The sequence below is a fragment of the Neolamprologus multifasciatus genome, chromosome 15 (genome assembly GCF_963576455.1).
Source record: "Neolamprologus multifasciatus chromosome 15, fNeoMul1.2, whole genome shotgun sequence".
NCBI lineage: Eukaryota > Metazoa > Chordata > Actinopteri > Cichliformes > Cichlidae > Neolamprologus > Neolamprologus multifasciatus.
The window spans coordinates 20620737-20632862 of NC_140453.1; the positions used below are offsets into that span (position 1 = coordinate 20620737).

The window sequence follows — 12126 nt, forward strand, 5'->3', positions numbered from 1 at the left end:
TCGGTGACTTTAACGAGGCCGTGTTTTATGAGGTCTCCATCTGAAAAAGGCTTGCCATGTCTTGCGATGAGTTGGGCGACCTCATAGCTGGCTATTGTAGCCTTTTCCTGGACCTTTTGAGCACAAAAAAATTACTGTTGCTGACCCCGCAGGAGAGCTACCCTTTGCTTTAATTTCTGCTCTCACTCAGCACTGTAGGATGCATAGGCCTGTTTGGTTTCATAATGACGTCGTACATTATACTCTTTTATAACTGCCATAATTTCAATGCAGATCAAACAGACACACTTCCCCTTGAATTCTTTGAAGAAATATTCACTCTCCCACCATGTCTGAAATTTTCTGCATTCACTTTCTACCTTTCGCTTCTTTGGTTCTGCCATGTTTAGTAACTAACTTGGGCTAAATTTCTTCTGTGATTGTCCTTTTTGGTGGAGCAACTGCCTCGATCAACAGTAGCTCCCCCTGGTGTTAAAACTGAGAAGTGCAATACACTCAAGCAAAAGTTGAAGTGCGGGCCATATTCGATTCTATTTATAAAATTACTTGCGGGCCAATTAAAAATGGATCACGGGCCGCAGTTGGCCCGCGGGCCGGAGTTTGGACACCCCTGACATAGAATGATAAGTATTTGCTGATAACTTGTAAAATGGCTTGTAAAATATTTTCAGACATTTTGAGCTTGAGATCTTCAGGTTTTAGGAGTTATGGTCTAACAAAACAAGATATTTGAAGTTTTCTCTGATGCTTGAGCTTTTGGATTTGATTGACATCTTTCAAATTGTCAGCTGATATGCAACATAGCAAATTCCCAGTTCAGTTAGATTAGCATTAAATATTAAACTCTTGCAGGCTCCCTGGTACAAAGTCTGTGTTTTCTCTTATTTTTCCTGCCTAGAGAACCTTTTGAAAAGCCCTAATAGGTTTTGGCTGGTTAATGTACTCAAGCATAATAGATATTTAATATTCATAAATATCAGAAAATGCAGAGATCTTGTCAAATAAGGTTACACAGACTCTGCGCATATGCTGTGCGCAGAATACACATGCTTACTTCCACAGTTGCTTCAGAATGGCCCACTATGAGAGAGAAATTCACTGTAGTCATATTGAGCCCTGACAGTTACAGCTGCCTGTATCAGTAGACTTGCCAGTGAAAGGTGTTGCACCTCAACTTTGAGCCCTAAAAAATCCACTAGGGAAAATTATTAAAACAAAAATGAAAAAGCCATAAAATAGGTTTTATAATGTAAGTAATCGTTTATAGAGGGGGGAAAAGAAATCTGGGTGTAAACAAGTTAATTACATAGATATAATTGGGGCCTTTTTAATGCGACTCTATGGGACTGATGAACTTCCCAGCTTCAAGTGGCCATTAGAGGAACTGCAGTTTTTTGAGACATCCAAGTTGGCTTCATTTCTCAGCGCTGGGCGTTGCTGCTGGATGGGGGGCAGCTCACAAGTGGATGATGAGGAGGAAGAAAAGAAGTGACCTTTTTACTTTGCCAGACTTGCTCTTTGAAAGGCTTTCCAGAACTAAAATTTAAGCTGCTGTTAGCAGGGAGCTTCCTTTGAATTTACTGAATTACTTCTACTTGGACTGAAAAGCAGCCGTATTTCTGATGACCTTATAAACGTAATAATACTCAGTAGCATATTTTGTCACCCTCTTTTGTTTGTCCACATGACACCTGAGAAGTAGGCACAGCCTACCTACCAGGTCTGCGGGAATACGACACCCCGCCTAGGAGGTTACCCAGGAGGCGTTCAGTAGCTTGTTGGTGTTGGGTTCCTTCGGCAGCCGGCTACTGTTCAGGGAAGTTTGTTTCAGAGGCAGCTCTCACTGGTTTCATATGGAACTGGTATGCTATTGACACTACTCAGAGAAAGGTTACTGAAAAGCAACCTGATCAGAATATCTACAAAAATATTGTAAACACAATGTACTGGGCTGTTACAGAAATCGATTTTCATCACCTCTGCAGCAGATTTGTATTCTAACCTGTTCTCCTGCTGTGCCAAAAAATAGCCTTAAGGATGAGTTTGGATGAGTAAAATCTTCCAGTTCGTTCTACGAATAGCTGATCGTCAGAAAATGAATCAACAGTTCAAAAGTGTGTGCACATTTACGGCTTTGAGATAGTTAAGCAACTGTCACCTTGAATTTCTTCAATTCTGTGATTACCACTAACCAAGTCACATTTACTCAGTTGAAAACTAAGAGCATATTAATTGAGAAATAAAAATAGCTTTTACTTAAAAACAAATCTTGACAGCTTACTCTTTACCTTGGAATACATCTCTAGCTCAAGTCCATTTGCTGCCTTCTCCCAGGAGTTTAAGCTGTCTTCAGTCTCCACCTGATGGATGACTTTCTCCTTAAAGTTTTCTCTTTTTTACTTTGAAGTCTGACAACCTGCTGTTTTGAGCTGAAGTTCTGAAAACATCTTCAACCTGACATGACAACCGAGCAGCCCGCTGAAAGCTCTGCTAGACCTTAAACTGTTTTGTCGATAACAAAGTCTGTATTTCATTTAGGCTTTCCAGCCTGGCTGCAAGTTTGCTTCCTCGCCAAATATGTCTTCATGCTGACTTTCTAAATGAATGTCTGGAATTTGAACACGGTATGCTGTCAAATTTTCTATCAAGCCATTATAAATCCTAAAAACAAGCCACAGGGAAAGCAATAGCACAAATCCTTGTATGTAGTATGTCCCATTTTTTGCTAAATTGCAGATTCACATGAAAACCATTAATACTTAAATGACCTCAAGTTAATTTTTGTTTAATTTTTTTTCACTATGGAGATAATTGGCTTGGGAGATTCCACCAGTATTAAGTAATTAGGACGACCTCTGTGGTTATTAAAAATCTTAAACCAGATATTACTGGTCCCAGTGTAACAGGGCTATGAGGGTTAAATTACACTGCATTTAATTGTTTTTGAGGGCCCGGATATACAGTAGATAATTTACAAAAGTTACATTCCCTTATTGGAATGTAACTCAAGGAGTATGAACTTTTTTAGTAAATTGAGTGTTATCTTGCCAGTCAGCACCAAAAACACTCAGTTGTACTAATTAGTTACACTTAATTAATGCACAATTCCACTTAACTGTTGCTCCTAAGGCAAGTATTGAGGCCCCCTGTGGAAGCCACTAATACTTCCTCAGGACGTCATACTGGCATAGATGAACTCACTTTTATAAATTGAGCAACACTGAATGCAAACTTTTTGTTTGAAAAACTGAGGACACAAAAGAATCAAATTAAAGAAATGTGTTGAATGGGGTTGCAGTCAGTTGAGATCGAGTGAAATAGCAGTGCTGACTTTTTACCCATGCACGGTCTAAGGTGCTAAGCAGCCACCTCCCACTAGTCGGGACTGCAGCTGTAGTCGTAAACAAGCAAGGTAGAAAGAAATATGAAAGCCTTGCCTACCAGTACTCCTATACACTATTATGGTGTAGAAAATGATTGGTTGTCTCAGAGTAAATTGGCAACCACTCACTCAGCTGGATCAGTGTGTAACCACATTCTGCACAGGCCTGCAAGGAGGAAAAAGGGCTGCTGTGTTAGCACTACTGACATTACAGATGTAGTGTGTGTATGTGTTTGTGTGAGAGAGTGTGATAGGTTATAGATGTTGCAAAACACATTCAGCATCATCTGAAGAATATGGTTATCAGTTTCCCTGACTCCTAAATAAATGGGTAAAGTTTAACCGTTTCTATTAGACTGGAAAAACTGTCAAAATTTCTCACAATTTTCCCCCCTCCTATTTAATTGACTGTAATAATTGGTCACCAGGAACACATCTAGTTTGCACCTAAAGGACCCAGGCCGACATTAAGTTCCAGCACATACCTCCACACCATGGTTTCTGACCTCTCTTGACATGATCATACACCATTAAAGCTCTCAACCCCCTCAGGTTACTTGGATCAGACTGGGTCTCTACCAATACTGTTAAAACTAATTCTAATTTTCTTGCTTTCTGTAAAGTCTATCTGTAAAGTTGAGGCTGTGCACTGTGGCAGCTCATGCTTTGTGTGTGTGAAATGTGCAAAGTTTTTCTTGTTTGGCCTAATTTCCCCTAATCTTTCCATGATTTTAGATACGTGGAAAATGGACAAAAATAACTGAATGTGCTAAAAGATGTGGGCACTTTGGGTGTAATTTTGGCTGGACGAATACATCCTGGATTGGCTGAAATATAGTTCGTGGGATTCTCAGACAGTCTCTGTTGGTTTATCAGGTTTTTTACCATTCAGCTCGATCTGCACAGTCACTGTTTTGGTCTGTTGGTCACTCTGATAGTTTGTCACCACTTTCTCGCTCCTGCTCTGCACCAAAGTCACTCCAAGGCTGTGAGAGCGAGATGTGGGCGGACCTGCATAATTCAGCGCCTCATCCCGAGTGTGTTTGTCAGCGTGTCGTATGCTCTGTGTGTTTGAACGCTGGATTCTTAAGAGTGCTTCTCTATTCTCTGCACGCTGGGACCTTCAGAAATTCCTGTTAAGGTCACACATTCACATTTGTGTGTGCACATGTATGTGTGTTTGCGTGTAACTTCATAGCCCTGATCACAAGGTACAGTGTTTAACCAGCCCCCCTGTAAACTGCTGCAGACTCTTATTGATCTTTCTTATACATACACAGTGAGCACACAAACACAGCGAAGAGCATGTGTGACCTTTCTGGCTGTTTCTGGAGTCTCTGTTCTACCTTCTCTCCTCTTTCTCTCTCCTCCTTTGTAGTTACTGTGAATGAGAGCAAAAATATCAGTAAATGGAGCAGAAGTGAATGCTTCCTCTCATTATCCAGTTAGTTTCTGAGTCTTGCTTTAAATGTTTCCACCAGAGTTTAGAGTGATAGGACAAAAACCCATGTTGCTGTTTTTATAGGACACATGCAGGCCAGCTTTCATTGTGTTGAGGTTTGAGTAATTTAGTGCCAAAGGAATATCAAAATGCAATAAATTCTCTTAACAATGGGTTCTGTTTACAAATGCAGAAAGAATCCACTTTGATTTTATGTAGGGTCATATTAGCAGAAAGCATTTATGCCCAATTTTCACCTTCTTTATGACGAAAATGGCTCATTTTTTCGATCTCTCCCCCCCCCCCCCCCCCCCCCAGTCTATTGTGAAAAGTCTTTTATAGCAAATTAAGCTTTGTTCATGCTTTTTGCACTTTGCCTCAGCAGTTTTTCCAACTGCACACCAACATAATTGCACTGCACTCGTCACGCTGTTGCTTTTAATTTGTTTTAACACAAGTCATTTTTGTATTTACTAATTTCTGGTGTATTAAGATGATTTTAATCTTGCATTAAATCACACTAAGATCATGTTTGAATACATATGTCACATCAGTTGGAGGATGATCTTAAAGTTGTGCATCTTAAGGTTATGCACGTTTTTACGGCTTCTGTCTGATGAACGGTACAACTGATGCCAGCTTTTTCTTTCTCCTGCTGGTGAGAGTAGATGTTGCTGCACAAAAACTAAAGCCGACAGGAACCATCAGAAAGGCTTGTGTTGGAACTTAAAAAGAAAGAAAAAGTCCAGTTCAAACTATGGCAGGTAATCCTAGCAGGCCACACGTCTTATATGGAATATAGACTAGTGCCCATTCCTAAAATATAGACTCAGTTTCCATAGTTCACGTTGGTTCACAAATGGTGTGTCGAGGCAAATCCAGGTACGCTGTGAGATTTTGGTGACAACCATATATTGTTGTTGCAGTTTAAGTGCCAAGTGTGTCAGCTGTTGGAAGACATTGGATAATAACACAATGCCAAGCAAAACAAACAAAGCCTCTGAGAGAAATTTTAAATAAGTGCTGCATCTGAACGGGTAGCAGGCAGACTGTCACAGGACTGTTTGAGGGTGTCTGAGCAGGTGATGAATGCCAGACGTATGCTAGTGGATTGGCGTCACTTTAGCAGTATAATACAGGTAGGTAGGCAGATAGACAGTCCAAACTATCAGTCTGCTAAGGCGTGTGTAATTTAACGTGCATAGAAGGCAAGGTTCTGCTCCTAAGTTAGCCAAGCTCAGTGATCTAATGATATAACCAGTTTGTTTGGCATGTTGTGCAAGGTGTCACAGAGTTCAGCAACATTTTTTTTAATCCCCATACTATTTTTTTCTTTCTTTTGAATGAATAGTAAACCAGTCACCATGAACAGCCCTTAATTTAGATGTTAAAATGTGTGAAACATAGCTGTTTGCTACAGTAGTTGCCATGTGAGCCTCATCATGTGAGGACTGCTTGACAGTTTAAAGGAACCAAACATTTTTGCAGGGAATTTCCTTCATTCCAATGATAACTTCAGTGATTAAATAAGCAAAGCAAAGAGCTATTGGTAGAGAGCTAGATCCTGATTAGCAAACGTTTTTAGCCATAAAGCCCACTTCACAAGGACACCAGTAACAATGACACTTTGAAGGGTTCAGCTATGTAGACCTTGCTCTAGATATCTTTGTTGACCAAACTCTTTCTGTCATTTGAGGTTTAGTCATTTGTCATTTAGGGAAGAGCAAAAGCCCTGTACATAGCAAACCAAGCACACCTCTTACATTTACAGCAAAGTCAAATTAGAACTTTGCAGTAAAAGTTGCAAAAGCAAAGGAAAAAAACATTTTTATCATGATTATCTTGTCAGGTTTTTTTTTTTGGGCTGCTGATGGAGGCGTTGAGGCGCTGAGCAGGTCTGATTTGTGGCCAGACATCACTGCACGAGTCCAGAAAATTTATGCCATACCTTCCCACAATGCTTTACTCAGTCAGAATGACTGGTTGGGCAGGATGGATGGGGGATGGAGGCTGTGCAGCCTGATACCGAAGCAGAAACTCACCTGAAACAAAGAGGCCTTTCTTCGCAGCCACAGAGGAAATGTGTGCTTTTAGTCATTCATTCAGGACAACAAACCTCAGCTGCACGGCTTTGTTTTTCCTGGTGGTTCAGTTTGTTTTTGCTCTGCAGGAAATTCTACAACAGTACAGTCATTCCAAGTTAATGCTTTCAGCTTTGATTTATTAGTATTTTGAAAATGGAACTTTTTTTAAGCGTCCATCACCTGATTGGTCAGAAAGTTTAATCCCAACAGGGGTCCTTATGTGTGTGTTTCTCTCTAAAGTTAGAGGTCAGCAGTAAATCAACAACAGTTCTGCATTACATAATCAAATGGTGGTGCTCTACGTGCCGAATTCCTGCCTTGAAATAAGCCATTTCACTGCTGCTTTTGGATTGGAGGAAGGCATTTGTGCAGACATTGGTAGAGTGTTTCTTGAGACTTGTGATGTCTACATAACTGAGTCAGCATGTGGTTTATGTCTCTTTATACTTTATTCCAAATTTCTTAAATGCTACCTCCCAACACACTTCTAAACTACCCAGTTATATTTGATGTTTGACAAAAATGAATGTTTTTGTTTTGTAGAAAAGTTATTCCAGAATCACTGTACAGTGAATGTTTCCAATAGATTTCCAACCTGCCTAACACAGGCTCTTGTCAGAGTAGCTGTCGAGCTTGCATTGGATTTCCAAAGCACAAGAATAAATGTTGATTGCTGCAGCTTGTGACTGGGGAGCTGGAGTCCAACTGACTGGGAGGAGAGACTCACTGGAGAACCAGCTGATTGTTTTCAAGGATGTGAAGTAATGGGACACAGGAATGGCTGGCTTGTTATAGATCGCTTGAAATAAAACTAGTTATAGTAGCAAAGAAGAATACAAAGCTAACTAAAATAAAAACATTTTGGAAATGTCTTCAGTTCTAATCCTTGCACATTAAGCTTAGGGAGACTTAAACGTTTACGTGGCTACTGATTAGCTGTTTATATTGTAATAACTGCCCCTGACAAATATTTCCCTGCATTTTAATAGAGAAAACTAATACTAGCACTGATGCTAAGAAATCTTAATATATACAATAAATACAAATTGCAAAATATACCCAGGCAGCCCACCTAAGTGAGATGCAAGTGTGTGGAAACACTCATATTTACAGCGTAGTTATTCTGAGTTACTCAGTTTCTCTCCACACATTTGGAATAACAAGTGGTGCGTTTCTGGCACTTTTGCTTAATCTTTGCTCTGCCCTTCAGCTCAGCAGTTAAATGAGGATTTATCTCTTCATGTGACCCACGGCTTTGCTTTTTGGACATCTTGTTCTCCTCCTTTGATGGACCTACAAAACGGCCCATATACGCAGCATGTCGCGTTTATCCCTGAAAACAAGTTGTTAAAATGTTCTTAAATTTAAGTGCACCATCAAAACAGGTCTTAAAGATTTATCACTGAGCTTTATTCTTACACTTATCGAGAGCTTGCTTGAGGGTGTGCCCTTAACTTGTATTCAAGTGGGGGAAGAAAAGTAGGAGAGGATGGGATTTCTGATATTACATCTGCAACCGCAAGTATCAGTGAGATATTTGATATCAAGGATAATGCGGTGTAAACCTCACATCCCATGGCTATTTAAAGGAATGGGAAAGTAATTCTCCTGCTTCAGGGTTTCTCGTCTTCACCTCTCTCCCTCTCCTCATGTCTTTTATTCTTCTTTGGTATGCTGTGAAGTCTTTGAAATGCCCCCGCTCGGATGACTTTCCCCTCCCCACGTCTGCCTTAAAAACCTCGGTCCAGCTGACCTTAGACACGGGCTTAGGGAGGAATCCCCCCATGTTTCTGCAGGTGGGGCTGCAACAATATTGACTCAGGAATTCAGTTCATTTTATTAGGCTCATGTTCGTGTGTGTGTATGACGCACAGCAGCTGGAATCTGTTCTCATTTTCAAACAGCCATCACCCAGAAAGCTCCTCTCCTCCCTACTTCAAATTCATCGTTTCAGTGCCAGAAACTAAAAAAAATCCAAATTTAAGTTTCAGTGTCTCCATGGAAACTAGGGGTTTCACCTTTTTCTGGTTTGCTAGTATTGGTATTTAATTATAAACATGACTGCAGTATGAGAGAGGGTGAAATCACAGTGTTAAGCACTTTTGTTTTGTTTATTTGTATTTTAGGGTGGGGATCAGAGCTGTGGTTTTGAAGTCCAGCAACATAGCAGCTTAGCTGTAAGCCGTCCAAACCAGGGACACATGCTGCCTAGAATGAGGTTTTTTGTTTTTTTAGGCTGCAAATCTAGTGATAAGTGTGCAGTTTTATCCCAAAAAGTTCCTCAATGCCAAATTCAGAAAGACAATAGAGGGCGAGATCTTATCCTTAGACTCCTTAGAATTTATCTGAGACCTTAAATTGACCATGACCAAGTAATGGGAAACATTTTATTGGCTGTAATTGTTTTCATATTGCAGTTGAATCCCATCCCTGTGAGCATGAGCTTCCCCAAATTGAGATCAGACATAGAGCCAGCTGAAATGACTGCTTACTGGTGCAGCAGATGTATAATAAAGCCAAACTCAGGAAATGGTGCCCTGCTTTTACTGTCTGCAAGATGCTTATATGGCAGGTGTGTTCAAGTGCACACCTGCATGTTTTCCATTCAGATAAAAAGGGTAACAAATATAAAATGCTGGTGTCCTTGGGTTACATTTGGTGTCAAAAGTGTTTTCTGAGGTGTCCTAGTGTCAAAGATGCACGCTCTATAACAGAGATTGGATGCCAGCTGGGGTTCTTTGTTGCACGTCTCTCTGGATTGGTTTCCACGCCACAGACGTGCAACAAGAGCATTTTAATTAAAACTTCTACACACAGAACATTATCTAGACATCAAAATCATACATGACAACATATATTATTAAAGTCCTTTTAGAAACAAGTTTCATTCCCGGCAGTCATGTTCATAACAACTCCAGGTAGTTATTTTGAGTCTACAAAGGGTTTCCAGCAGTGTATTAGGCTCAGCAGGACACCAGTTTCGTAGTTGACTTACTGCGGTGTTGACTTGCCATACTTAACCTACTTTTCCCATTAACAGTTTTATACCTTTAAGGAAAAGTTTGGAAAAAAGGTGGTGCTTGGAAATAAACTTTTCAAAAGTTTCTTAATGGCCTCCTCTGACATCTAAATTGATGCTGAGCAACTCGTGTACAGGTTTGAGCTGTGCATGTTGGCCTTAAACTTGGGTTTTGGCTTAATAATTTTTTGGTTTCTCCTCTAGATCTCAACTGTGGATATTTTTTTTGGAGTGCTTTATCTTTTTTGTTATGTCAGCACTGTGGCATCACACCTTTTCTAAATGATATTTTGGAATAATGTTAGTTTCAAGACAACCCAAGCATTTAAACCAATGAGCCATGGATGATTTGTATTTTTAGCAACAGCATTTATATAAAGTTCTTCCTGTAAATTGCTGGGGATAACGAGTTTGAGATCTCATTTAGATCTCGGTGTTTGCCTGCAGCCAATGGATTCATCAGAGAATTGAAAGATGGGAACCAGGAGTATGGAATCGCTTACCTGCACGGTTGTGAATGGTGTCCATCTTATCCCGGGTACTGTGTGGTATCTCTGTTATTTATAGACAGCAGCTCTGCTCAGTCTCAGCACAGCAGAGACACATCAGAGCCCAGGAGTGGTTTACGTGGAGGTCTGGTTAGTTTCCTTAGCACTTGATAACCTCCTACCCACCACTCCCCCACAAGTTTATCTCTCTCTCACTCACTCACACACACACACACACACACACACACACACACACACACACACACACACACACACACACACACACACACACACACACACACACTGTAGCTGCATTTATTTAGGGCAGATTTAAGAAGGCTCCGGAGGCCGTGCTGCTTTTACTTGGGAGAATAGTGAGAAAGAGATGTGAAAGGATGATAAGAAAGTGAGACATGATGATGTCAGTAGGAATGGGTACCTAAACCTGGTGTTAAATGGGTCCTGGTACATAAGTTATCTCTCGCATTTGATCTGACCACCTCTGTTACTGTTTAAGACTTGAATCTATGATGCATGGTTCCCTATTTACTTTTTGTAAAGGGCGGGGCAACTTTGCCTCACCCCGGTCTTTGTGAGGAAGGTGGAGAGAATTGAGTGCTAAAAAGTGTGGTTGCACTTTACTAGAGTTGATGCTGACACTGCTTTTACAAGCAAAAAACCTGATGAAAACACGAGCAGTGTGTTGAAACGTTTGATGAAAGTCCATTACCATTAGGTGGAGAAAGGCAAAGTTTTCGATTGGCTAACTCATAGTTGCTCCATGTTGTGTTATACTAGCAGCCTGAAACCGTGCACACAAATTATATAAATTATTGGTTTTCATATGTGTAATGTGAACGTGGGTTAATAATTAAGAGTAACTATATTAGCATGCTGATAGTTAGGGATGCATGTATTCAGTCAGGACTGGGCGATAAATAAATGTAATTACAAAAAAGATTTTCTTCCAAAGTTTATGAAAATAATTGGTGGGGGAAAATAGTCCTTTTAATTTTTATTTTCATTTTGCATTAATTTCTGTTGTTTCTTATCATGCTGTAAAAATGATAAATGGTTTATGATGTTATGGACAACATCACCTGCCCCTCCGGAGCCAAGAGGTTCCACTGCATTCCACATCAGTACAGATGATTTTTAGACAAATTATCTTTTTGCTGTTTTTATTTTTTTTTTTTTTTTAAGCAACCTTCATGTTAATGATCTCAGGAGAGTTTCTGAGACACTGACTTGTTTCTGACACTGACTTGTTTTCTTTTCTTGGATTGTGTACCAGTGACCCTTGTATACAGAAAGTGGAAGTACTGTTTCATAACTTATGCTGAGGGTGCACACTGAGTTAATGATGACTATTAGAGAGGCTGTAACATCATGTACAACATGCTTCCAGTTTACTGTTTGACCTCAGGCAGCACTGGACAAACGTGTGCTCATCAAAAATCTTTTGCAAGCAGGAAGATTTACAGGATGTTTTTTTTTTTTTTTAAATTTGATTTTATTTCCTACTGTTGTGCCATTAAAATAATGAAATGTTTTAATAAAGTTTTAAATTCCTTCCTGTCACCTTATTTGCCAACAGACCAATATGGTAGGTCTGGACCGTCTTCCTAATAGTCCAGATTGTCCTGTTGTCCCTCTTTGAATACCGTCACTGCAGGGGGTTAACTTGTACTTATCCAAGCAGAATTAGGAAT

At 40.1% G+C, this 12126-nt stretch overlaps 1 protein-coding gene and 1 long non-coding RNA gene across 2 annotated transcripts in view; both read left to right on the forward strand.

The window, feature by feature from the left end:
* The window catches only part of LOC146501978 (uncharacterized), a 32926-nt gene extending 22217 nt beyond the window's left edge, over nt 1-10709 (forward strand). Inside the window, exon 2 of the long non-coding RNA XR_014869158.1 lies at nt 629-10709. This is a non-coding gene — a long non-coding RNA (uncharacterized LOC146501978). The remainder of the gene's footprint in view (nt 1-628) is intronic.
* afdna (afadin, adherens junction formation factor a) overlaps nt 1-12126 on the forward strand; it is a 123126-nt gene that overhangs the window by 22537 nt on the left and 88463 nt on the right.